At 38.4% G+C, this 27,615-nt stretch overlaps 1 long non-coding RNA gene and 7 other non-coding genes across 8 annotated transcripts; all 8 read left to right on the top strand.

Annotated features, from left to right (window-relative positions):
* The first annotated feature begins 889 nt into the window (after window positions 1–889).
* Window positions 890–963, top strand: trnan-guu (transfer RNA asparagine (anticodon GUU)). Its single transcript has one exon. It is a non-coding gene; the product is annotated as a tRNA-Asn (tRNA).
* A 409-nt stretch (window positions 964–1,372) lies between these two features.
* On the top strand, window positions 1,373–1,446 carry trnan-guu (transfer RNA asparagine (anticodon GUU)). Its single transcript has one exon. It is a non-coding gene; the product is annotated as a tRNA-Asn (tRNA).
* A 221-nt stretch (window positions 1,447–1,667) lies between these two features.
* trnak-cuu (transfer RNA lysine (anticodon CUU)) lies at window positions 1,668–1,740 on the top strand. Its single transcript has one exon. It is a non-coding gene; the product is annotated as a tRNA-Lys (tRNA).
* Window positions 1,741–3,099: 1,359 nt separating this feature from the next.
* On the top strand, window positions 3,100–3,173 carry trnan-guu (transfer RNA asparagine (anticodon GUU)). Its single transcript has one exon. It is a non-coding gene; the product is annotated as a tRNA-Asn (tRNA).
* Window positions 3,174–4,366: 1,193 nt separating this feature from the next.
* Window positions 4,367–4,439, top strand: trnaq-cug (transfer RNA glutamine (anticodon CUG)). Its single transcript has one exon. It is a non-coding gene; the product is annotated as a tRNA-Gln (tRNA).
* Window positions 4,440–12,472: 8,033 nt separating this feature from the next.
* On the top strand, window positions 12,473–13,161 carry LOC130222856 (uncharacterized). The gene is made up of 3 exons (XR_008836544.1): window positions 12,473–12,546; window positions 12,638–12,766; window positions 13,085–13,161. It is a non-coding gene; the product is annotated as an uncharacterized LOC130222856 (long non-coding RNA).
* A 12,925-nt stretch (window positions 13,162–26,086) lies between these two features.
* trnae-cuc (transfer RNA glutamic acid (anticodon CUC)) lies at window positions 26,087–26,159 on the top strand. Its single transcript has one exon. It is a non-coding gene; the product is annotated as a tRNA-Glu (tRNA).
* A 761-nt stretch (window positions 26,160–26,920) lies between these two features.
* trnan-guu (transfer RNA asparagine (anticodon GUU)) lies at window positions 26,921–26,994 on the top strand. The gene has a single exon. It is a non-coding gene; the product is annotated as a tRNA-Asn (tRNA).
* The last annotated feature ends 621 nt before the right edge of the window (window positions 26,995–27,615 follow it).

Genomic DNA, 27,615 nt, shown 5'->3' with positions numbered 1-27,615 from the left:
TTAAGCTTTTTCTCTGCCTTGCAACTGCTAACACGTGCACCGAGCAATGGTCCTGGGCCACGTGCTGTCTGGTGTTACAAGATGACATCAGGATTTAGCAGAAGTTTGTTGTCCAGTGCCTGGATCGGCCAAGTTACTCATTCCAGTTGACTTAAAATCAGCATCAAACTTTACACAGGTAGGGAATGTATTGATCAAAACAGTGACTAGGATGTACGTATCAGAAGGCCTGCTAGCTCAGTCGGTAGAGCATGAGACTCTTAATCTCAGGGTCGTGGGTTCGAGCCCCACATTGGGCGTTTCTGTTACCTTTCTCTCTCTCTTTTCGGCAGCTTTCATTTGGATTCTTCGAGTATACCTATTGAGACAAAGTTCAGCATTTCTACTACAGTTGCATTGCTCTCTAAGTCTCTGTGGCACAATCGTTTAGCGCGTTCGGCTGTTAACCGAAAGGTTGGAGGTTCGAGCCCACCCAGGGACGAATGAAGGCTTTTGCTGCCTTGCAACTGCTATGACGTGCACCGGGCAATGATTATGGGCCGTGTGCTGTCTGGTGTTACAAGATGACATCAGGGTTTAGCAGAAGTTTGTTGTCCAGTGCCTGGATCAGCCAAGTTACTTATTCCAGTTGACTTCAAATCAGCATCAAACTTTACACAGGTAGGGAAGGTATTGATCAAGACAGTGACTAGAATGAGTGTCTCACAATCCCAGCTAGCTCAGTCGATAGAACATGAGACACTTAATCACAGTGATGTAGGATCGAGCCTCATGTTGGGTGCTTCTGTTACCTTTCTCTCTCTCTTTTCGGCAGCTTTCATTTGGCTTCATCCAGCAGACCACTTGAGACAAAGTTCAGCATTTCTACTACAGTTGGTTTGGTGTCTGAGTCTCTGTGGCGCAATCGGTTAGCGCGTTCGGCTGTTAACCGAAAGGTTGGTGGTTCGAGCCCACCCAGGGACGAGCGAAGGCTTTTGCTGCCTTGCAACTGCTAACACTTGCACCTGTGCAATGGTCCTAGGCCACGTGCTGTCTGGCGTTACAAGATGACATCAGGATTTAGCAGAAGTTTGTTGTCCAGTGCCTCTATTGGCCAAGTTACTTATTCCAGTTGACTTAAAATCAGCATCAAACTTTACACAGGTAGGGAAGGTATTGATCAAAACAGTGACTAGAATGAGTGTTTCACAAGCCCGGCTAGCTCAGGTGGGAGAGCATGACACACTTAATCTCAGTGACGTGGGTTTGAGCTCCACGTTCGGTGTTTCTGTTGCCTTTCTCTCTTTCTTTTCAGCAGCTTTCATTTGGCTTCATCCAGCAGACCACGTGAGACAAAGTTCAGCATTTCTACTACAGTTGGTTTGGTGTCTGAGTCTCTGTGGCGCAATCGCTTAGCGCGTTCGGCTGTTAACCGAAAGGTTGGTGGTTCGAGCCCACCCAGGGACGAACGAAGGCTTTTGCTGCCTTGCAACTGCTAACACGTGCACCGGGCAATGATCCTGGGCCACGTGCTGTCTAGCATTACAAGTTGACATCAGGATTTAGCAGAAGTTTGTTGTCCAGTGCCTGGATTGGCCAAGTTACTTATTTCAGTTGACTTTAAGTCAAACTTTACACAGGTAGGGAAGGTATTGATCAAAACAGTGACTAGAATGAATGTATCAGAAGCCCGGCTAGCTCAGTCGGTAGAGCATGAGACTCTTAATCTCAGGGTCGTGGGTTCGAGCCCCACGTTGGGCGTTTCTGGTACCTTTCTGTCTTTTCGGCAGCTTTCATTTGGATTCTTCGAGCATACCTATTGAGACAAAGTTCAGCTTTTCTACTACAGTTAGATTGGTCTCTAAGTCTCTGTGGCGCAATCGGTTAACGGGTTTGGCTGTTAACTGAAAGGTTGGTGGTTTGAGCCCACCTAGGGACGAATTAAGCTTTTTCTCTGCCTTGCAACTGCTAACACGTGCACTGGGCATAGATCCACGTGCTGTCTGGCGTTACAAGATGACATCAGGATTTAGCAGAAGTTTGTTGTCCAGTGCCTGCATCGGCCAAGTTACTCATTCCAGTTGACTTAAAATCAGCGTCAAACTTTACACAGGTAGGGAAGGTATTGATCAAAACAGTGACTAGAATGAGTGTCTCACAAGCCTGGCTAGCTCAGTCGGTAGAACATGAGACACTTAATCTCAGTGATGTAGATTCGAGCCTCACGTTGGGTGCTTCTGTTACCTTTCTCTCTCTCTTTTCGGCAGCTTTCATTTGGATTCTTCGAGCATACCTATTGAGACAAAGTGCACGAGACTCTTAATCTCAGAGTCGTGGGTTCGAGCCCCATGTTGGGCGTTTCTGTAACCTTTCTCTCTATCTCTTTTCGGCAGCTTTCATTTGCATTCTTCGATCATACCTATTGAGACAAAGTTTAGCATTTCTATTACAGTTGGATTGGTCTCTGAGTCTATGTGACGCAATCGGTTAGCGCATTTGGCTGTTAACTGAAAGGTTGGTGGTTCGAGCCCACCTAGGGACGAATTAAGCTTTTTCTCTGCCTTGCAACTGCTAACACGTGCACTAGGCATAGATCCTGGGCCACGTGCTGTCTGGCGTTACAAGATGACATCAGGATTTAGCAGAAGTTTGTTGTCCAGTGCCTGTATTGGCCATTTTTTATTCCAGTTGACTTAAAAACACCATTAAACTTTACACAGGAAGGGAAGGTATTGATCAAAACAGTGACTTTCTCTTGAATGAGCATCTCACAAGCCCTGTCTGGCGTTACAAGATGACATCAGGATTTAGCAGAAGTTTGTTGTCCAGTGCCTCTATTGGCCAAGTTACTTATTCCAGTTGACTTAAAATCAGCATCAAACTTTACACAGGTAGGGAAGGTATTGATCAAAACAGTGACTAGAATGAGTGTCTCACAAGCCCGGCTAGCTCAGGTGGGAGAGCATGACACACTTAATCTCAGTGACCTGGGTTTGAGCTCCACGTTCGGTGTTTCTGTTACCTTTCTCTCTTTCTTTTCAGCAGCTTTCATTTGGCTTCATCCAGCAGACCACGTGAGACAAAGTTCAGCATTTCTACTACAGTTGGATTGGTGTCTGAGTCTCTGTGGCGCAATCGGTTAGCGCGTTCGGCTGTTAACCGAAAGGTTGGTGGTTCGAGCCCACCCAGGGACGAGCGAAGGCTTTTGCTGCCTTGCAACTGCTAACACGTGCACCGGGCAATGATCCTGGGCCACGTGCTGTCTGGTGTTACAAGATGACATCAGGATTTAGCAGAAGTTTGTTGTCCAGTGCCTGCATCGGCCAAGTTACTTATTCCAGTTGACTTAAAATCTGCATCAAACTTTACACAGGTAGGGAAGGTATTGATCAATACAGTGACTAGGATGTACGTATCATATGGCCTGCTAGCTCAGTCGGTAGAGCGTGAGACTCTTAATCTCAGGGTCTTGGGTTCGAGCCCCACATTGGGCGTTTCTGTTACCTTTCTCTCTCTCTTTTCGGCAGCTTTCATTTGGATTCTTCGAGTATACCTATTGAGACAAAGTTCAGCATTTCTACTACAGTTGCATTGCTCTCTAAGTCTCTGTGGCGCAATCGTTTTGCGCGTTCGGCTGTTAACCGAAAGGTTGGAGGTTCGAGCCCACCCAGGGACGAACGAAGGCTTTTGCTGCCTTGCAACTGCTAACACGTGCACCGGGCAATGATCCTGGGCCTTGTGCTGTCTGGTGTTACAAGATGACATCAGGGTTTAGCAGAAGTTTGTTGTCCAGTGCCTGGATCAGCCAAGTTACTTATTCCAGTTGACTTCAAATCAGCATCAAACTTTACACAGGTAGGGAAGGTATTGATCAAAACAGTGACTAGAATGAGTGTCTCACAATCCCAGCTAGCTCAGTCGGTAGAACATGAGACACTTAATCACAGTGATGTAGGATCGAGCCTCATGTTGGGTGTTTCTGTTACCTTTCTCTCTCTCTTTTCGGCAGCTTTCATTTGGTTTCATCCAGCAGACCAAGTGAGACAAAGTTCAGCGTTTCTACCACAGTTGGTATGGTTAGTCTGAGTCTCTATGGAACAATCGTTTAGCGAATTCGGCTGTTAACCGAAAGGTTGTTGCTTTGAGCCCATCCAGGGACGAACGAAGGCTTTTGCTGCCTTGCAACTGCTAACACTTGCACCGGGCAATGATCCTGGGCCTTGTGCTGTCTGGCGTCACAAGATGACATCAGGATTTAGCAGAAGTTTGTTGTTGAGTGCCTGGATTGGCCAAGTTACTTATTCCAGTTGACTTAAAATCAGCATCAAACTTTACACAGGTAGGGAAGGTATTAATCAAAACAGTGACTAGAATGTATGTATCAGATACCCGGCTAGCTCAGTCGGTAGAGCATGAGACTCTGAATCTCAGGGTCGTGGGTTCGAGCCCCATGTTGGGCGTTTCTGTTACCTTTCTCTCTATCTCTTTTCGGCAGCTTTCATTTGCATTCTTCGATCATACCTATTGAAACAAAGTTTAGCATTTCTACTACAGTTGGATTGGTCTCTGAGTCTCTGTGATGCAATCGGTTAGCGCATTTGGCTGTTAACTGAAAGGTTGGTGGTTCGAGCCCACCTAGGGACGAATTAAGCTTTTTCTCTGCCTTGCAACTGCTAACACGTGCACTGGGCATAGATTCTGGGCCACGTGCTGTCTGGCGTTACAAGATGACATCTGGATTTAGCAGAAGTTTGTTGTCCAGTGCCTGTATTGGCCAATTTTTTTATTCCAGTTGACTTAAAAACACCATTAAACTTTACACAGGAAGGGAAGGTATTGATCAAAACAGTGACTTTCTCTTGAATGAGCATCTCACAAGCCCTGTCTGGCATTACAAGATGACATCAGGATTTAGCAGAAGTTTGTTGTCCAGTGCCTCTATTGGCCAAGTTACTTATTCCAGTTGACTTAAAATCAGCATCAAACTTTACACAGGTAGGGAAGGTATTGATCAAAACAGTAACTAAAATGAGTGTCTCACAAGCCCGGCTAGCTCAGGTGGGAGAGCATGACACACTTAATCTCAGTGACCTGAGTTTGAGCTCCACGTTCGGTGTTTCTGTTACCTTTCTCTCTTTCTTTTCGGCAGCTTTCATTTGGCTTCATCCAGCAGACCACGTGAGACAAAGTTCAGCATTTCTACTACAGTTGGTTTGGTGTCTGAGTCTCTGTGGCGCAATCGGTTAGCGCGTTCGGCTGTTAATCGAAAGGTTGTTGCTTTGAGCCCATCCAGGGACGAACGAAGGCTTTTGCTGCCTTGCAACTGCTAACATAACCGGGCAATGATCCTGGGCCACGTGCTGTCTGGTGTTACAAGATGACATCAGGATTTAGCAGAAGTTTGTTGTCCAGTGCCTTTATTGGCCAAGTTACTTATTCCAGGTGACTTAAAATCAGCATCAAACTTTACACAGGTAGGGAAGTTATTGATCAAAACAGTGACTAAAATGAGTGTCTCATATGGAACAAAATCAATGCCAAAAGTATTGAAATAAAAAGCTTGTCGAATTACACTAACTAAAAAAAATAATGCATAGAATTAACAAGTGCTTGCATTTTAATGACATGAATTGTCAGGGTTTGTATTTTTATGTCCCGAAATTTAACATAGCTGTTTATTTGAGCTGTGAATATTTCAACTAAAAATATTTTGCACTTATTTTCATACTTAAATTCATTAGTTCATAATTCACCATTCAGAATTCAATTCCAAAAGATTCAGTTCTGTTTAAAAATACGATATATATTATTCAAAATGCAATTTTCAGTGCATTTTATTTCAGTTCAAAAATTCGCTTCCATAAATTCAGTGGTTCAAATTTGACTGTTAAAATTTGACATTACATCCGGGAACTGCAGGAAAAAGCAATGGAGTACGGATCCAAGATCACTCTCTACTGTTAGACGTCCTCGCCAGCAGGTGGTGCTAGTGTAACGGGTGTCCCTTCAGCAACACACCCGTCCATATTAATCAACAAGCAAATGCAAGACGACGTGTTAATGGGCAAAGATGGACCAAGAGGTGAGTATTAAACACTAATTAAGACATAACATCTAAGATTAATTCTTCAAATTGCTTATAATAATATGTAATTCATCTGAATTAAAGTCGAGCTTATGTCACTGTAACATTAAAGGGCTCTCAAGTTTAAGGAAAACTTTGGCGTGAAATTAAGGAGTCGACTGTTTTTTGATTGTTAACAGCGGGGGAGAGGAGATGGGGGTTGATTGATGGGGAGCTTGGTCGGAGAGACCTTTGTATATAATAAACGCAATAAACGTATTGGGTCGTTTACGCCAGATGCGGCTTGCACTAATATATCACGCCATTTGCGCGTAAATAGACGCGTGGACATTTTGAGTGAACTTGCTACACGATTCGCGCGTAAAATTTCCGCTGCAATAGACGCGGATTATCGTCATGGAAGGCGCGTCCCCTCAGACGTGCACCAGCTCTATGAGTTTATCAACACTTCTAGAAACTGTGCCTGGATGATGAAGGGTTTATTTTAAAATGTACTGTATATGGCTTGCAGTAGTCACTGAAAATGACTAAAACTCAGCCACTGAAATATGTTAGGCTACCTTATTTGTTGACTGATTGTAATATTCGAGAAAGGTTATGTGTCAGTCCATCATCTTGCTTTTTTATAAAGCAAGTAATTTGAATCTATATTGCACAAAGTACATTTCATAACGAATCCTACAAACTACCAGCCTAGCAGGAGACAAAGAGCGACAGAATAAAATTTTATTTTTTACAAGAATTTGAATGGTCAAAAGTCACGACTACATTAAAGCACTTCCATGAACCTGTTTTCCAAATCCCAGAATTGAAAACATCCTTTTACAGCACCGAGTATATTGATTATGTGAGCTCATTTGCCCCAGTGTTGACATTTAAATTTACACATTTATATCTGGATACATTATCAGAATCAGAATCAGAAAGAGCTTTATTGCCAGGTATGTTCACACATACTAGGAATTTGTTTTCGTGACAGAGCTTCTACAGTGCAACAGGATTACAGAGACAAGACAAAAAACAGATAAATATATTTAAAAAAAAAATAGAAGTAAGTAGTGAGTGCAAATATACAGATTGACAAGTGTATGTACATGTTTATTACTATATACAATGTTATATGTGCAGCTGTTATGTGCAAATTGGCATGTAAAGTGTGTTGTTAAATAAGTGTATATGTGTATAAAAGTGTATAACAGTAGTGATGTTGGTTCCGCAATTATTATCATCAAGTGTTCATGAGATGGATTGCCTGAGGGAAGAAACTGTTTCTGTGTCGGGCTGTTCTGGTGCGCAGTGCTCTGTAGCGTCGACCAGAAGGTAAAAGTTCAAAGAGGCAGTGTGCTGGGTGTGAGGGGTCCAGAATGATTTTGGCAGCCCTTCTGCTCGCTCTGGATAAGTACAGTTCTTGGGGAGTAGGAAGGGTTGTACCAGTGATTCGCTCAGCAGTCCGAACTATTAGCCGTAGTCTTTGGAGATCGTATTTAGTAGCTGAGCTAAACCAGACAGTTATTGATGTGCAGATGACTGATTCAATGATGGAGGTGTAGAACTGTTTCAGCAGCTCCTTTGGGAGGTTAAATTTTTTCAGCTGATGAAGAAAGTACAGCCTCTGTTGAGCTTTTTTGACAATGGAGTCAATGTGAGTGTCCCACTTCAGGTCCTGAGAGATGGTGGTGCCCAGGAACCTGAATGACTCCACTGCTGCCACAATGCTGTCCATGATTCTCAGTGGGGGGAGAGCAGGGGGGTTTCTCCTGAAGTCCACTATCATCTCCACTGTTTTGAGCGTGTTGAGCTCCAGGTTGTTGTGGCTACACCAGACAGCCAGCTCCTTAACCTCCTGTCTGTAAGCAGACTCGTCACCGTCCTGAATGAGGCCGATAAGTGTGGTGTCGTCTGCAAACTTCAAGAGCTTCACAGAGGAGTCTTTTGATGTGCAGTCATTCGTGTACAGGGAGAAGAGCAGTGGGGAGAGGACACACCCCTGGGGGGCGCCAGTGCTGATTGTGCGGATGCTAGATGAGAATTTTCCCAGCTTCACCAGCTGCTGCCTGTCCGTTAGGAAGCTGTTGATCCACTGACAGACAGAGGTGGGCACAGAGAGCTGAGTTAATTTGGGCAGGAGAAGTTTTGGGATGATAGTGTTAAACGCCGAGCTGAAGTCAACAAACAAGATCCTCACATAGGTCCCTGGTCTATCTAGGTGTTGCAGAGCATAATGCAGTCCCATATTTACTGCATCATCCACAGACCTGTTTGCTCTGTAGGCAAACTGAAGAGAGTCCAGTGAGGGTTCAGTGATGTCCTTCAGGTGGGCCAGCACCAGTTTTTCAAAAGACTTCATGACCACAGATGTTAGTGCCACCGGTCTGTAGTCATTTAGTCCTGTAAGTTTGGGTTTCTTTGGGATGGGGATGATGGTAGAGCGTTTGAGGCAGGAGGGCACTTCACACAGCTCCAGTGATCTGTTGAAGATCAGGGTGAAGATGGGGGCCAGTTGGTCAGCACAGGACTTTAAACAGGCTGGTGTTATGAAATCTGGGCCTGGTGCTTTTTTCCTCTTCTGTTTCTGTTTATCTTAAATTATCTTAAATGAAACCGACTTGCATCAATATTGTGCAGGCAACAAGAAGGTTATTGTTTTGATTTCTGAAAAAAATTGTATTGGAAGAAAGTCAAGATATGAACAGGTATAGCACCATTTGAAAGAATTTCAAGTGAATGTCAACACATATGTTATGAGAACTTTTAATAGATAAATTATTTTGTGGTTTGTCAGATCATCTCAGGTTGTCAGACCGAGAGTTGCAACTCTGGGGCCATCATCGGTTCAGTCAGAAATGACTAGGTCAGTACAAAGTCACCTTTGTTTATATAACACTTTTTTTTTTTTTTAATAAATACAATTTTTTTCCAAGCAGTTAAACAGTGGGAAAAAATATGTGATGTTTGCCAATTGGACATTAAGTGAACTGACTTAGTTTAGTTAATCGGTTATTAATTTGGATAATTTAATCTATACTACAGCTCTGCAGAAAACAGTGCTGTATCCAGCCAACTCAGTTGAGATGTGAAATAATTGAATTCCACTATACAGTTAAAAAGGTGTCTCTATGGCACAAAATTAATTGCTCAATCAATCAAGGTGAATGCAACAGTGGCGAGGAACCTAAACTCTGATTGGAGACAATAAATAGGCTTAGTCTGGAGGGCTTGTTCTCTTTTGACCATCAAAGCTCCAAAGCTGTAAAATGCATTCCTACATTTTCTGATGTAATATTTCTGTTCTGATTTTGTTCTGGTATTCTGATTGGTCCTTTCCTGGATTATTCACAAATCAAAGAGGGAAACGACGATTCACTGGCACAGGTCCTTTACCAAATAAACCCAAACCATTTCAGGTGACATTTCACCTACTTCCGGGCCAGTGTGAACGGTCTCCTAGTGGTCCAGATCAGCTTCTACATACTCAAGCAGGACTAGGGCGCAGAACTGCAATGCTGGATGAAAATATGACTCATCAGGAGGTACCTAACCATACATAACATAATGTGCCTTTAAATTCTGCTCATATTATTTTTATGAATGTTCATACGGAGAAGTGATAGCAGCTTGATTAATTATTCTTGTTGTCCTTAACAGTTATGTGATAAGCTCATCGAATTATATCCTAAGCTTGGTGGGGTAATGGGTGGTTGGCTTCTTTACAAAGCATCAGGTAATATTCACTGTCTTGAGTAAGATATTGTAATTGTATAAAAGCATAGTAAATAGTAATGTGTGTAAATATGCAGTTTGTGCCTAGTTGCTTTACACATTTGTTCTTGTCATATTTAGTTTTTTTTACCAATTTCAATCTTTTCGATTGGATAGTTAACTTAAAATTAAAAATGTTGTCATTTACTCCTCTATATCTTGTTCTAAGTTCCTTTCTTCTGTTAAGCACAAAATATGTTTTTTGTAATGTTAAGAAGCACCCATCTGTAGTAGGAACACAAATATTATGGCTAATACTAAATACTTGTTATTGATAGAACAAAGAAATGTGTGTGGAAAAATCTGAGGGTGGATAAAAGCCAAGATTTTATTTTTTTGATATCCCTTTACACCTGGGTGTATGCACACAAGACAATGTTGGCTTTAATGGAGTCCAAGCTCAATTACCACATCCCGTTTTTCTGTTTATTATACTAAATGCTAATAATGTTTAATTTCAAAAATGTGTTACATTGGCACAAGCTGTTAGTACAATTTGCTTTTAATATGTTGTTAGGTAAACAAAAAAATGTATGTAATTATGGGTGTAACAATGTATCGTAGTACAATTTATTGCAATACAAAAATGTCACAATATGCATTGTGGCGTTCTGACAATTTTATTGCAATATGACATCTATTCTCTTATTGGTTAAGCTACATTCCACCTGCTGTCACATGCATTCAGATTGCTCGAACTAGTAGCAGGGCAATATGTGTGTAGCTGAAATAGAGGATGACTCATTCTCTTATAAGTCCAACATCTGGCAAAATTTTGGTTTTCCAGTTACTGAAGAGGACGGTAACAAGAAAACAGACAAAACACAAACTGTGTGTAAAGACTGTAAAGAAATGCTGCCATACAAAGCTGCAAACACAACAAATATGATGTGTCATTTAAGCCTCAACTATAGCACCAAAGTGCAATCGAGTGTCTCACTTAAGTGTCAAAGCTGAAGAAATGACGAGATGCATAGGAATATTTATGGTAAAAGACATAATGCCATTTTCTATGATCGAAAAAGTTGGATTTTGCTAACTGAATATAAATAAAATATTGTGATGCATATTGTATCGTGAACATCATATCGTGAGCTGAGTGTATTGTTACACCCCTATAAGTAATAGAAAATGAATTTTAGATTACTCATTTTTTATTTTATTAATAACATATAATAAGGCATTACGTAGCAGTCTTGTTTCTACTTTCAGGAGGTTGGGGAAGTCGTAAACTTGTCCTAATGGCACCTGCAGACTGTGGGTACACTGGCAGGCTCATTAAAGCTACCAAAATAGGAGAGAATTCAGTCCTCTACATAGCTCCTCTTCAGGATGAGCTTGATACTGCTTCCTTACCACCATCTTCTGAAGCCTTTCGTGATATGCCTATGGCAATATGCAAAAAATGCAACGAATCCTACCCACTTCAGCTTTTAACCAATCACATTAAGTCCTGTACTGATGTTGTTGTGGTGGAGGATGAGAATGATTCTCAAGATGAGTATCAGCAGGAGGCAGAATGTGAGAACAAGGACAACGAAGTCAAGAACAATGAACAGGTTAGTTTCTTGCTAATGTATATTTGACCCAAGGTGATATAAAGTTGAATTTTTTGTTTATTTGGTTATCGGCATTATAGGCTTGCTGTCCTATTTGTCAAGAAGTAATGCCATTTGGAATTTTAGAAGTCCATGCCAGTGAATGTGGGGAAAGGTGTGCTAGCTGTAAAATATTTATTTTGTGAGACACGGAAAATATGTTATATTTACCTTGCACTGTAACATTTTCCATAATTTTAATTGTTTACCATTTTTAAATTGTAGTCCAGTGAATGATGACAGTAACAACACAGCTGAGTTTTCTTTCATGGATAATGAAGTGAACAACACTGCTGATTTTTCAATCATGGATAATGGTAATTATTTGTGTGTGTGTTTTTTACATTGTTGTGCTGCTGATGCATTGTTAAAATAATGTAATTTAATTGAACAGATTGGAAGACTCATTTGGATCCAAAGACAGCTGCATTGTTGTACAGAAAACAAATACTTCAGCTACATGAGACAGGGAAGCCCCTTTTCATGTCCATGGATCTTAGATCAAGTGTGGAAGAACAGGACAGGCAGCTAATCAACTTCTACAAGCAAAGAAACGTGGAGTGGGCATGTCCTGTTAAATGTCAGCTTCAAGGTGCAGCCTAGAGTAAAAGAAAGAAAAACTTGGATGCAATAAAATATGCAGTTCATATAGCATATTCATGCCTATAGCTTTAGTTACTATATCTTCATTGTTTTAGGAGATGCTGCAGTTGGTGATGGTGTTTCCAGACATTTTTTTTTCCACAGTTCTGGAAAAACTGAAATATGGTTTCAGATTGAACTTCGGTATGACATTTTAATACTTGCACTACAAAATTTATGTTTTTATTTTTTTGATGGGATTTACATAATACTGATTTGTAACTAACAGGCAACACTGGAGTCACTTGCCTCTTTGAGGGTGAGGCAGACCACCTAGTGCCTTCATCATCGCAGTTTCTCATTGAAAGTGATCTCTTTCAAGTAGCAGGGAGAATGCTAGGCCATTCATTTCTGCATGGCGGGCCATGCCTTGCTGGGCTTAGCAGAGCATTTGTTCATGTTCTTCTTCGAGGCTCTGAGGACACAGCAACCTTACAGTTAGAAGATTGCCCAGATATCGACCTTCGCGAGACCATCAACTTGGTATGTATATATTTGTAAACTTGTTTGTAAATTTTTTTAATGTTTACATCTATTTGGAAAAAATTGTTGTTGTTGTTGTTTTTTCTTTTAGCTCAGTGGACAGTCTCCACTGACTGAGGATGCATACACAAAAATCCTGGAACTGTGTTTATCCTGGGATCTTCCTGGTCCAACAGATGAAAACAGAAGGTGGCTTTACGAACGCCTTTTGTCTCATGCGGTAATTAAAGTATATATGTAATGTCTGTGACAATAGAAAGTGCCCAAGGTTTTCTATACATTTCCGTAATTTTTTGCAACTGATTTTTCTTGAATACCTAATGCAGTTTAGTCATGCCTTTAATGGCTTGATAAGAATATATACAGCCATTTTAAATTAGTGATTTAATTTCACTGTAAACTGCTTTAAAGCAGCATCTCATAATTGATGTTGTGTCAAACTTAGTGTTTGTGATTTTGATTATTGGATGTTTCTTACATTTTCAGTTTTCAGCTATTTTATTCATTTGTGGGTGTGCTGATAATATAGTTTTTTTAGGTTATTGGGAGAAGAACACGCCAAATCAAACAAATTAAACGAGGGCTGAAAGACACTTTTGTTTGGAATCTTTTAACTGAGAGGAAGGATGTGGTATTCTTCCCAAATGAATCAGAGGACCTGGTCACCTCTGAGGTAAGGCTTCCTTCTGGTTTAGAGAACTGCAAATGCCGTTCCCCTTGCAAAGACCAAGTCATTTTGATTTAGGGTTTCCGTGGGGTCTTAAATATGGAAGGTAAATCCTGCCAATTTTAAATAAATCAAATAAACATTTGAAATGAAAATGAAAATCAGATTAACAATTTCATTTTAAAACACTGTTCGCAAAATATCTGCCAAAATTGAAATCGAAATGAAATTATTTAATTTTCATTTTCACTTTGACAACACATCGTCCCTGTCAAATTGATAATTAAAATAAAGTTTCCAATTTAAGATTTAATTTTCACTGCATTTCCGCGTCAAGACTGCCAATATTAAAATGAAAAGCCAAACTGAAAAATAAAATGCAAACACAGTTTTTACAAAGCATGTTATTAATGTTCACGCTATAATAGTGACAAAATTCAAATTAAAATGTAAATTTAAGCTTTCCTTTTATTGACACTTTTTCATTTCAGTTTTCATTTACGATTTCATTTTCAACGTCAACCTGTATGCAAAGCCTATGGTAATTAGTGGGAGGGGCGTATTTAAGTGACGTCGAGTGTTTCCACAGCTCGAGGGGAGAAGCCGCAAAGCCGGGTTTTGACAGCGAGAGTTACTAACATTACTGTTACGTTTATTAAAAGGAATAAAATGGAAAAAACGGTAAGCCAGCTTTTAAGAGAAGCAGCTGCTGCATTGGAACAGCAGGAGGAACGACGGACACAGGAAACACAACCGTCAAATATTCATTCCACAGCAGTCCCTCAGGAGTCACGGGCTTCTTCAGCAGCAAGAGAAACTGTACAGCGTAAGTACGGTAACGTTAGGCCATGTGATAAATTCGTATAGTACACTGTATTCGGTCTTGTGTGGTAATGTAACGATTCACCGTGAGCCGATTGAAAATGTATTAAATTATGTGACGTTTCAAACCGGTTAAATGAATCGCGATACATGTTTTGAACAGAGGGGGCGCTGTGATTACAGGCGCAAGCTTACTTTACCTGCACATAAGCGGCGAGCAAGAGGTGGGGCGGCAGAGTAAAGTAAGTAGCAGCAGTGAAGTGTACCAATGCCAGAGAACTACTGTTACAGACGTCTACCCAAAAAAAAACTATTAATAAGCCAAACCGCGCTGACCGGTTGATTTGCAGCTCTGCTAGCTCTGACGAGTGCAACGGATATCACACAGTGCATCAATGTTTTCATAGCGCAGGTGTAAAAATGATTTTCAGATTGAAAGAGAAAGTTGTGCTGTTACAGACCCAGGTATTACTTAGTTTTACCCTCTCCTTATCAAATTAGTTTATGCATATTTTAATAGTTTGTTTATTGTTATTATTATTATTATTGAATAATTAAAGTTTTTACAAGATGATCTCCTCTTAAGTGCATCACACTGATACTTATACTATTTAAATATACAAGTAATGATAATTATTTATGTTTATAATCATGTTTAACTCCTGTCTCTATCCTACTATATAATTAGTCATTTTATAATCAGAATTTTTATGCCGGTGTTTAGTGGAGGAGCAGATGGCCTACTGACCTCCACTATACACTGGTGTTTGGTTTACGGAAGGCTTTCCTCTCAACACTAGCCATCTCAGCCACCAGTGAAAGAGTTTTTCATCAGCAGGGGACATTGTAAATGTGCAAAGACCTCCGCTTATGCCAAAAAACAGATATGCAGTTATTTCATTTTAAAACTGTAAAATCCCAGCACAGTCACCGCTTTAGTTTGTTTATACTTATTTATATTAGTCTTTAGTTTTTTTGGGAATTTGATTTTAAAATAGCAATGTTAGTTTTGGCAGAAAATATATTTTGCTAAAAATGTGCATGCATTCATATATATATACACACACACACACACACACACACATACATACATTATATATATATATATATATATATATATATATATATATATATATATATATATATATATATATATATATATATATATATATACATATACATACATACATACATACATGTATTATAATTATAGTTAATTTTGTAAAAAAAAAAAAAGTGAAAATCATGTATCGAATCGTGAGTCAGGTGAATCGTTACATCCATAGTCTTGTGACATTAACAACTTGTTTGTACTAAAACCTTTCAAAGACTGTAAAATTATTATTACCAGAGCTAAAAAAATTCCCTGTGTTACATCAATTCTGTGACCATTGAAATCTTTGACTCGTGGTTATCACTGCTGCGTGATGACAAAGTCTATAGAAAACTGGGAGGCATGCATTATCAGTGCTGATATACAGCCATATCGCACGCTACAAGTGTGATATTGCGTTTATACGACAGTTTGACGGCACAATAGGGTATAAAAAAAAGAAAATCAAACACAGAGTCTAAAATCCTTTTGTATTAGAAACTAGTTTTTTCCGCCATTCATTCCAGTGTTTCTTTAAGGATTCTTTTCAGCTGTGGCAGCAGGCCTTTTTTTTTTAACACAGAACTACCTGTGGAGTTATTTTAATGGCAAATGTCGTGAGCGCAGTGTTAGAAGTCGCGATTTAGTGAGTTTATGTAACGAGTATGTCTCCAACATTTATTAGATTTGCTAGGAATATTTATGAATCTCTCTAATAGACCTACACAGCGACATTAATGCGTCCTGAAGTAAGGTGAAACTGCTATACGTCATGTTTGCTGGCCTCACGCATCTGTCAGTCAGCCATTCTGTCAGCACGTAACCTTAACAGGGTAAACAAATAATGGACAGCACTACTACGGTTGCAGAGAAGTTTGCGATGTTATAATTATCACTTTTAATACGTTTCGGTGCGATTATTAACCGCTATTAAAAAAATAAAATGTTTTGAATGAGAAGATGCAATGTAGCCGTGGTGGGATGAATTTTGTTGTGGTGCCCCACCATGGAAGAACGAATGTAGCGGAAACCATGTAAATTATGTATGAAGCACAGTATAAAGCAAAAATATGTAGACAGACAGACAGACAGACAGATAGATAGATAGATAGATAGATAGATAGATAGACAGACTTTGTCATCATTGGTTTAATAGGCAGAATATACGCAGTTTGCATAGGTCACACAGCAGAGTGATATAACCACATCCTCTAGGGTCACAGAGTTCGATTGTCACAGAATAATACATAATATAATATATTTAATTTTAATATAAATTAAACCGAGGCGCATGTCTCAGCAAAATGTTTCATGTCTGAAAAAAAAGGAAAAACTTTATCAATCTAATGAAAGTTAGTTCTGTTAAACTATATGTGTCTGCAAAACCTGAATGATTTGAATACTAAACATCCTGTAAAAACGAGCCATCAGGAGGGATTCCTTCTTTTGCGAATGTGCAACATCTTAATGCTATCAAATCTGTAACTTTAGCAGTTACTTAAAGCCGAAAATATTTCATCTTTTGAGTTTTTGATTCGAGTAGTTCAGTCATTTGTGGAATTAGTTCATATTTTTGATTATGTTTATTCATATTTGCTTGTTATTATTATTTTTTATTATTATTCATTTCCAGGTAAATAATGCATTTGTGGTCTGAAACTAGCTTTATATCTTACAAAATTACAAAAAAGAGACTTTTTTTTTCAACAGATATTTTCCATAACATTAATAATAAAATAAAGACTTGGATTAAACTTTAAACATCATGTGAAGTAATTATTTATGAATTTTTGGGGTTCTCGTGATAGTCGAACTGCATAAACCTAAAGATTTCAGTGAAGACCTAATAGTTTTTCTTCTACTTAAACTGCATGGACTAAGCAAATTTCTGTCATTAGATGAACATATGATGCAAATCCAAAGGCTCACAAGATTATCTAATATTTTCGGTTTTTGGACTAGTAAACTTTATAGCTTTGGATGTATAAACCTGCTCTTCATGTCTCCACAGGTGAAGTGTCAAGACTCTTTACACCATATGCCCATAGTACTCCATTTCTTATATATATAGTGATTCATACTTAGAATGGAATGACATTATGCTATTTAATAAATTAAACCTTCATTAAAACTCTTATTACACACATTTCTGTTCAAACAATAGCCCTCATTACTGTGAGTAAAATAATACTACGTTGTATAAAGGGTTAAAATATTATTTTCAACAACAGGTACATGATTTAGCATAGGATGAAAAAACCTGAAACTTTAATCAATCGGTTTCTATATGTGTAAAAGTTTTAAAACAAACCTTTCTTCAGTTGAATCACAGCATGGAATCACAGTGGAGGAGCGGTGCAGCCTTATGACGTCACACCACCACGCCAAAATAAAAGTCTTTTTTAGCCACTTACTCTTAGTCATGACTTATTGATACATTTCTCCCTCGTTTTCCACTTTACACTATATCTGCTCTCTCTCTCTCACACAGACACACAGATATTTAGTATTTGAAGCTGATCAAAACTTTTAAACATTTTTAAGACAATTTTTGAAAAATGTTTATAATCCACTTTATGATGACTTTCATGTCTAAAACATACATACTACTGCCTTTGCGCATGTCCTGAGGCTTAGCTGAAGACTTGCAAGATGACATTTTATATACCTGACGAGATGCAGAAATGCCATCTAAAAAGGTGACCTGCTGTTTGTCCAATGAGGGACAGTGACAACGTAAATATACAAATAATAATGTTAACCTGGGGTTTGGAAATGTGGACCGTCTGTTAATGAACACCAGGTATAGCATGAGCATTGTGGAACGTGAACGTCAAGTTAAATCATTCAAATTAGTCATTGACTTCTGCTGTCTTCTTTTGTTTCAGAAACACAGATTTCTTTACTATTTAAAACTGCATTTTTGGATATTTTTTCTGCTGGAGATACTGTCCTAAAAAAAACTTAGATATACAAGGTTTTAAAAGCTTGACTTTTCCAAACTGTGGTAGACCTTGTAAACTGTTATCGTCTCATGCCTAAGCAGCATAACTCTGTATTTAGGATCCAAAAATTTATTCTTTGAAAAAAACAATTTCAGGCAAAAAGATTCCAATGGCGGCGCCTGCTGGTACATGAAGTATATGGTCAATACTGACGAACTTTACACTCAAATGTTTGCATATCATCAGCATGCTGTAATCCATTTCTTAAGCAGCAAAAGTCATTTAGACTAGTTTGTTGGCCAGTTGTAGTCAGTGCAATGCTAAACGTTATTGTTCCACTATAATTTGTTTGTTTTGTTTCACGTCGTCCCACAGCAACAGCATATAGTTTAGAATACTGTACAATGTTTTATAATAATTAATTACTTTAGTGTCCATTTCATTCAGCATATTTAATATTGGGGGCCTCCACGTTTTCTGACATACTTTAACCCAGGGTTTCTGCAGGTTTCACCAAGTTAAATGCAAGAATTTTATGACATTTTCAAGACAATTATGACTAAAACATACTACTACCCATTAAAATGAGTCTAAATCTCCTCCTCGTAATTAAGACCTCTTCCTTCCTATTTTCACAACTTCCTATCTAGGTTTTTTTTTATATAATATCTGTAATATAATATTTAAGTAGTTCACACAAAAAAATTTGCAATTCTGTCCTTTACTCATCCTCTACTTGTTCCAAACCTCTTTGATTTTCTTCTGCTGAATACAAATGAAGATAGACTAAAGAATACAGGGGCAAACTACAGCCATTACATGGTTCAACAGTTCCATGGCTGGACTGAGACAAAAAAAATCAGCCCTGGCATTTTGGGTCAGAGAGGCCCACTCCATATAATCAAAATGCTACCCATCTGTCCATGCCCTTGAATATGTTTACAACTCCTATTCTATAAAAGCACAAAAGCCATACACAAGTCTTCAAACGAGTAATCAACATTTTGTTCCAGTTCCTGCAAGACTGCTTGAGGTTATAAAGTGATTCTTTTCCATTTACACACCAGTTTCTCTTTTCTTTCAGATTTTACTTCATAACTAGGGCCAGACAGAATCTGCGGACATTTTTTGTTATTTCTGTGGAGAATTTTGTAAAAAATCTGCAGATTTATGTGAAATTATTTTGGGTGTATCTTAACTAAAAACTTAATATATGAAATGAAAAGTAATATTTTTTGAACGTTTATTTAATGTTTACAATGCAAATCTATCTAGATCCACTTGTTTGGTAAACAAAGCAAGTCTCTCATTTAATTTCTACTAAAAGACAGAAAATATTACTTTACACACTGTATTGTAGATAAATCAAACAAACACTTTCATATTAGTTAATAATATTATTAAAATTAATTTAAAAAATTTACACACATTTATACAAGTAAATAATTAGACTCACTGAAGGGCTAAACATCTGCGGATTTCTGCACGCGCACATTCCGTGTGGGCCTACTCATTAAACCCTCTGGCTGTTTTATAAAAATGTCACACTCTATTGGTGCATATAAATATGCTGCTTTTACATCCATCTGGTGAACAATCAGGGGCGATGCGGTGGCCCAGTGGGTAGCATGTTCACCTCACAGGAAGAAGGTCACTGGTTCAAGCATCTGCTGGGTCAGTTGGCACTTCTGTGTGGAGTTTGCATGTTCGCGTGGGTTTCCTCTGGGTGCTCCAGTTTCTCTCACAAGTCCAAAGACATGTGGTACAGGTGAATTGGGTAAGCTAAAATTGACTGTAGTGTATGTGGGTGTGTGTGGATGTTTTCCAGTGATGGGTTGCAGCTGGAAGGGCATCTGCTGCGTAAAACATGTGCTGGATAAGTTGGTGATTCATTCTGCTGTGGCGAGCCCAGATTAATAAAGGGACTAAGCCGAAAAGAAAATGAATAAATGGTGAACAATCAGATTTTCTTGTACAGCTTCTGCATTAACACTCTTACACTAGTCATGTTAGCAGTTGGAGAAAAACTCTTGTCATAGTTCACACCTTTTTCCTAGTTGTACCATTTGGCAAAATACCATGTTTTGTATTTGTCAGACCTTCACTATTTTTCTTAATTGCAAAAATCCATTTACCCCCCACAAGATCTTTGCCTTCAGGTAGGTTGGTAAGAGTAAAAGTTGCATTTTTTTTTCACGATTGCATTTCTTTATCCATAGCTTTAACCCATTCACTTGCATTCACTGATGTTACCTTTGTATGTTTGTGGTACATTACACACAAGTCTATGACAATAATCAATGTTGACCACATCACCTTCAAAACCACAAGCATAATTGCTTAAATAAGCTGTTTTTTTGTCTCTCTCTCTTGCAGGATCTCTTTACTTCTGGTTCATTTTCAACCAGTTTGTCTACAATGACCTCTTTCTCAGCACTTTGTGGGCTCAGTTCTGGTTCTAACTTTACAGACTCCCTAGAACTCTTCCTGATCTCAAAATCATTCTCAACAACTGCAATTTTTGATTCAGCATTTGTTTCAGATACATTCTGAACAAGTCTGTGTTTCTGTACTTTGCTGCTGTAAGGATAGTAGATTATGTATGCTGGACTGTTCTTGTTCCCCTCTCACACCTTGAATCCAACTTTCCTAACTTTGCTTTGTCATTTCTGTGAGCGTAACATCCTAACCCACACTTCTGTATTCTAGCAATGTTAGGCTGTCTGTCAGTAAACATCAAGTATGGTGTCTGTTTTGTGCAGTTGTTAAAACACTATAGTTGCTGTTTGAACTGCATATGTCCACAGTGTCTTCAGTAACCCGCTCTATATTATCATGCTTCTAGTCATTTCAAATAATGTTCTCCAATTTCATTCAGCAGTGCCATTTTGGTGCAGAGAATATGGTGCTGATGCCTCATGTCTACTACTTAGAAGTATTTAGCACTCTCTCTCTGTGAATTCTGTACTATTGTCGGACCTGATGAGTTTAACCCTTCCATATGGAGTTACATCAGACAGGAATTTTTCAGTAGATGTAAAGCGCCATCTTGCCGACAACATAGTTTTAACATGTCCCCATAACTTCAAGTTACATTTCTAACATACTAGAAGTTACGCTCCAAAAGGCCCCTTCAAGTTACGCCCGTCTTGCAGTCCGCAGACAAACCCTATTCAAAGTGCATGCTTGTAGGGGCGTTATGCTTTTCCTGGTTACATGGAGCCGGTCCACGACTCACAGCACATTATGTTATCTGACCAATCAGAGCCTCTTGATGGCGGGCCTTTCAGAGGAACTAGGAAATATGACAGTCATTTTCATGTTAGCTGAGTAGCTGTACATAATGAAAGTAAGTGATTTTCTACAAAAGAAGCATGCGCACACATTCCTTTGCATCCGATAAACACAACCAAGCTTTAAAAATACACTCTGGACCACCCCTTTAACAGAGTACTTTTTTTGCACAGCGTTCTTAATGTGAATAATCACACACGACATGAACTTGCACTTTTCTTACTGCAGTCACACCGACTGGCATAGGCATTTTATTTAAATAGAGAACATGTATTAACTGTTTACATCACATGAAATAATTGGTTGTCATGAAAAACAAAATAAATACAAAGGAAATTGAGAGCATACATAAATATTCAACGATTATTCCCATAGACTGTAACCACAGCCATTTATCTGTATCTGCATCACTCATCAGTGAAAAACAACAGAGCCAAGCTGACTGTTGATGCCAATTGCAGCCCTTTCTGTTGAGTGTGGGAACACAATGAATGACCAATCACAGGTTTTTAAGAACTCGCTTGGCGGGGGTGTGGTTATGACTCTGAGCTAGGCACATCCTTTTTTGTGAGCTCCTGACATCTTTCGTTGAAAATCCTGAATTTCAGCCTTTTTATTCACCGACACGTTTTCGACTTGATTTATTAACCCTTCGTGGTAATTCAACAACCAAGATACCATCGAAAAAAAGTCAGGTCAAAATTGAACTTTTCTCGAGCTTCGGAACATGGCGAGGAAGACGATTAGCTCATCTGATACCGTGAACAGTTCACCTCAAAAAAAGACAACCTGTGACAATGCTTGCCAAGAGTTAGATGTGATTAAAAACTGGACCTTATGAGAAGTGACTTTATCACAAAGCTTGATGGAGTGTTAAGCGCGATTCATGATATTAAAAAAGGACATGAAAGATTTTTCTGGGCGCATGGATATGGCGTATAAGTAATGTTGAAGATGTGGTTAACTCAGAAAAGAGCAAGCTGGAAGAAGCTACAAAACACATTACCTTCCTCACACGCAAACTTGACGACCTTGAAATTCGCTCAATTCTGCCTTATTCTCTGATAAAAATCGGAGGGAAAGATTACACTTTGTGTTTTTATGAGCATTACCCATCATCCTCCGCCTCATGGGTCATTCAACGCATTAATTCATCTCATCATTGCGCTCATAGCTCCATTCAGGTAAGTCATGACTCATATAATGATCGCATAATGTCTAAATGTTCAGCCTGATCTCACGAGAAAACGTAAGTATTTTACGTTTTGTCAGTTTAGTGGCTAATTCGTACGAGTTCAGTCGTACGAAATTGTACGATTTTAAAAAGGAGGCGTGGCACCTAACCCCACCCCTAAACCCAACCATCATTGGGGGATGAGCAAATCATACTAAATTGTAGAAATTAGATCGTACAAATTCATATGAATTAGCCACTAAATCAAAAAGTTACGAATTGCCGTGAGATTGTGTTGAAATGTTTACATTTATGCCTTTCTTTTTGCAAGCATTAAACTGACATGTTGTACATTTTAGAGAAAAAAAATCAAAACCCGATTATAGGTTAACATCTCATAGACAAAAGTTAAATAAAATGTAGGCTTGTGAAACATGCTAAACTTGGTTAACTTAGCTACTTAAGTACAAGCTAGCTCTATTAAGAAAAAGAAATCCAAGACGTACTACATTCAGTCTAAAAATGTAAAAAACAAAACATTCAATCATGGCCATCACTACTAATTATTTAACATAATTTCAACACTGTACATCGGTGCATTTGGCCTTAAGTTTTCAGAGTTTGGCTATAATCAATACATAGCGTTAATATCAACAGGTGTAACGTTGGACAGTATTAGTCAGTAATCTTTAATAGATAAAAAACGTAAAGGTACAGAGATTCAAAGTATGAAATAAATAAATGACCACTTATTCCTAGTAAAAGGTAAATCTAGTTTGTTATCAGCTGAAGGTGATCTCACTTTCTTTACATGTGAGATCAGGAACCTCAGGCCCATGTTTTATGCCTTTTAACATGTAGTAATAATAATAATAATAATAATAATAATAATAATAGTAATTAATATGTTCTGTTCTACTTGCAGATTTTCTCGAACAAGTCTCCTGTCACAACACACACGCACAAACACAAACATTTAACGAACCCAAAGGCACTTTTAAGAGCCAACATCCATCCATCCATCCATCCATCCATCCATCTATCCATCTATCTATCTATCTATCTATCTAAGTTCAAGTTGCTGTATTGGCATGACATTCAATACAGTATTGCCAAAGCACTTCAAGTATGTAGTATATTAAAATCATTAAATAATAATAATAAAATAATAAAATATAATAATACAGTAAATAAGACATAAATGACAAAAAAACAACAACAAAAAACAAACAGATAATAGATAAATATAACAATTATAATAATAAAAAGTCTAGATTATTTAAATAAGATACATAAATTTACATTAACCATTTCTTATTGTGTGTAGGGTGTATACATATTTTGCAGCTAGTCTATACGTCAATTCATTCTCTCCGAGTACATGGTAAAGTTTTTAAATTCATTTAAATTAAAATTCATTTAAATTAAAAAAATGAATCAGTCAGTGTTTCAAATTGGGGGAAAATATTTCTCTAGTTGTGGTGTATTTGGGGCAGAACAGAAGGAAGTGCATCTCATCCTCTATTTGTTTTGTCACACTGTTTGCATATTCTATGTTCTTTAGGAGACCAGGATTATTTATGTCTGCCTTTTTCTATTTCTAGGTCATGATCACAGAGGCGATATTTAGAAAGAGTGTGTTTTTCTTTGAATTGTTTTAAAGAGCCCATATTATGGGTTTTTGAAAATGCCCTTCCATGTAGTGTGTAACACAGCTCTAAGTGAAGTGAAATATCCAGCTAAGGCTTAAATCTGTAAGTGTACAGTGTTTAAAACTATTGATTCATCTATAAAGGAGTCGACTCATAGTGCTTCAAACAAGTCGCCTTGATAACGAGTCATTAGGTGTTTCGCAATGACGCAGCTACGAAACACAAGTAGTTGGGAATAATGTTATTGTCTTAGGAGATTTTAATGCTGTTTTAGAAAGGATAGATGTAGATGATTATATGGTTTATAGAGCAGATGTTGGAAGAAAAGAACTGAAATACATGATTGAAAAACATAAATATGTAGATGTATGAAGAGAGAGAAATAGAGCCAAAAGAGAATACTCAAGAAGGCAGTGGGTGAATACAGTTTTAAAACAAAGTAGATTAGACTATGTTTTATGTACAAGAAGATTAGAATCTTTTATTTCAAAGATTTTTTACAAGATTTTTAGCTGTAGTGACCATGATTTTTTGTATGTAATGATGGATTTCAGTGGAGTTGAAAGAGGACCAGGTGTATGGGTGTTTAATACAGAGCTCTTAAAGAATGATTTTTATAAAATTGAAATAGAAAATATTATTAATAGTGTAAATGATGAGTTATATGATGAAGAAATAAGTGTGTGGTAGGACAATGTCAAATTAGAGGCCAAAAGATTTTCAATAGAATGTTCAAAGAAAATGCAGAAAGCTAATCGAGCTAAAGAAAGACAATTAAACAAAGAATGGGAGAATGAAATGGAAAAGATAACAGAAGGAAATATGGATATTAGGAGAATAGTGATATTAGAAGAGAAACTGAAAAAAGCAGAAGAGGAAAAATGTATGGGAGCTAGAATAAGAAGCAAGATGAAAAATACAGTGGAAGGAGAAAGAAGTACAAAGTTCTTTTATGATTTAGAAAAAACACGACAAAAAGCCGATTTGATAAAGAATGTCTCAATAAAAGGGGAAAATGTCAAAGATAAAGAAAGTATTTTAAGAACAGTTAAAGATTTCTATGGAATTTTGTTTAAAGGAGAAGGAGTTCATGAAGAAGATAAGGATTTTTTATTGAATCAAATAAAGGTTAAAGTAAGTGAAGAGGATAAAGAACGGTGTGATAGTGATATAACTGAAGATGAGATAAATGAAGCTATAACACAATTAAGCAATGGGAAAAGCCCTGGTTTAGATGGTTTGTCATCCGAATTTTATAAGACTTTTAAAGATGTTTTAATTCCAATTTTAAAAGATCTTTTTACTGCTATTTTTAAAAAAGGAGAGTTGAGTGAGAGTATGAAGAAAGGAATGATTAAAATAATTTATAAAAATAAAGGTGATAAAGATGATTTGCAAAATTATAGACCTTTAAGCATGCTTAATACAGATTATAAGATATTAGCAAAGATTTTAGCAAACAGACTTAAAAAGGTAGTTCCCACTCTTATCACAACTAATCAAGCTTATGGTGTAATAGGCAGAGATATAGCAGACACAATAACAAGTATAAGAGATTTAATCTGATACATATAGATAAAAAAGGATTTTTATTCAGCATAGACCTAGAGAAAGCTTTTGATAGAGTTGAGCACAGCTATTTATTTGACTTAATCCAGAAATTTGGCTTTGGTGAGAATTTCATTAAGTGGATAAAATGTTTTTATACAGACATTTTTAGTTGTTGTAAAATAAATGGATTTTTAACAGACTAGATTGAGATTTCCAGATCTATAAGACAAGGATGTCCTTTATCAGCGTTATTATACACACTAGTTGCTAAAATCAGCATCAAACTTTACACAGGTAGAGAAGGTATTGATCAAAACAGTGACTAGAATGAATGTATCAGAAGCCTGGCTAGCTCAGTTGGTAGAGCATGAGACTCTCAATCTTACGGTTGTGGGTTTGAGCCCCACGTTGGGTGTTTCTGTTACCTTTCTCTCTCTCTTTTCGGCAGCTTTCATTTCGGTTCATCCAGCAGACTAAGTGAGACAAAGTTCAGGGTTTCTACCACAGTTGATACGGTTAGTCTGAATCTCTGTGGCACAATCGGTTACCGAGTTCGGCTGTTAACTGAAATGTTGGTGGTTCGAGCCCACCCCGGGACGAACTAATCTTTTCTCTGCCTTGCAACTGCTAACAAGTGCACTGGGCATAGATCCTGGCCCACGTGCTGTCTGGCGTTACAAGATGACATCAGGATTTAGCAGAAGTTTGTTGTCCAGTGCCTGGATCGGCCAAGTTACTTATTCCAGTTGACTTAAAAACACCATTAAACTTTACACAGGTAGGGAAGTTATTGATCAAAACAGTGACTTTCTCCTAAATGGGCATCTCACAAGCCCTGTCTGGCGTTACAAGGTGACATCAGAATTTAGCAGAAGTTTGTTGTCCAGTGCCTCTATTGGCCAAGTTACTTATTCCAGTTGACTTAAAATCAGCATCAAACTTTACACAGGTAGGGAAGTTATTGATAAAAACAGTGACTAGAATGAGTGTCTCACAAGCCCGGCTAGCTCAGACGGGAGAGAATGAGACACTTAATCTCAGTGACGTTGGTTTGAGCCCCACGTTGGGTGTTTCTGTTACCTTTCTCTCTCTTTTCGGCAGCTTTCAATTGGATTCTTCGAGCATACCTATTGAGACAAAGTTCAGCATTTCTACTACATTTGGGTTGCTCTCGAAGTCTCTGTGGCGCAATTGGTTAGCGTGTTCGGCTGTTAACCGAAAGGTTGGTGGTTCGAGCCCACCCAGGGACGAATTAAACTTTTCTCTGCCTTGCAACTGCTAACACGTGCTCTGGGCATAGATCCTGGGCCACGTGCTGTCTGGCGTTACAAGATGACATCAGGATTTAGCAGAAGTTTGTTGTCCAGTGCCTCTATTGGCCAAGTTACTTATTCCAGTTGACTTAAAATCAGCATCAAACTTTACACAGGTAGGGAAGTTATTGATAAAAACAGTGACTAGAATGAGTGTCTCTCAAGCCCGGCTAGCTCAGACGGGAGAGCATGAGACACTTAATCTCAGTGACGTTGGTTTGAGCCCCACGTTGGGTGTTTCTGTTACCTTTCTCTCTCTTTTCGGCAGCTTTCATTTGCGTTCATCCTGCAGACCAAGTGAGACAAAGTTCAGCTTTTCTACAACAGTTGGTATATTTAGTCTGAGTCTCAGTGGCACAATTGGTTAGCGTGTTCGGCTGTTAACCGAAAGGTTGGTGGTTCGAGCCCACCCAGAGAAGAACGAATGCTTTTGCTGCCTTGCAACTGCTAACACGTGCACCGGGCAATGATCCTGGGCCACGTGCTGTCTGGCGTTACAAGATGACATCAGGATTTAGCAGAAGTTTGTTGTCCAGTGCCTAGATTGACCAAGTTACT

Source organism: Danio aesculapii, chromosome 4, assembly GCF_903798145.1.
Source record: "Danio aesculapii chromosome 4, fDanAes4.1, whole genome shotgun sequence".
Lineage (NCBI taxonomy): Eukaryota > Metazoa > Chordata > Actinopteri > Cypriniformes > Danionidae > Danio > Danio aesculapii.
This window is presented reverse-complemented; position numbering and strand designations above follow the sequence as displayed.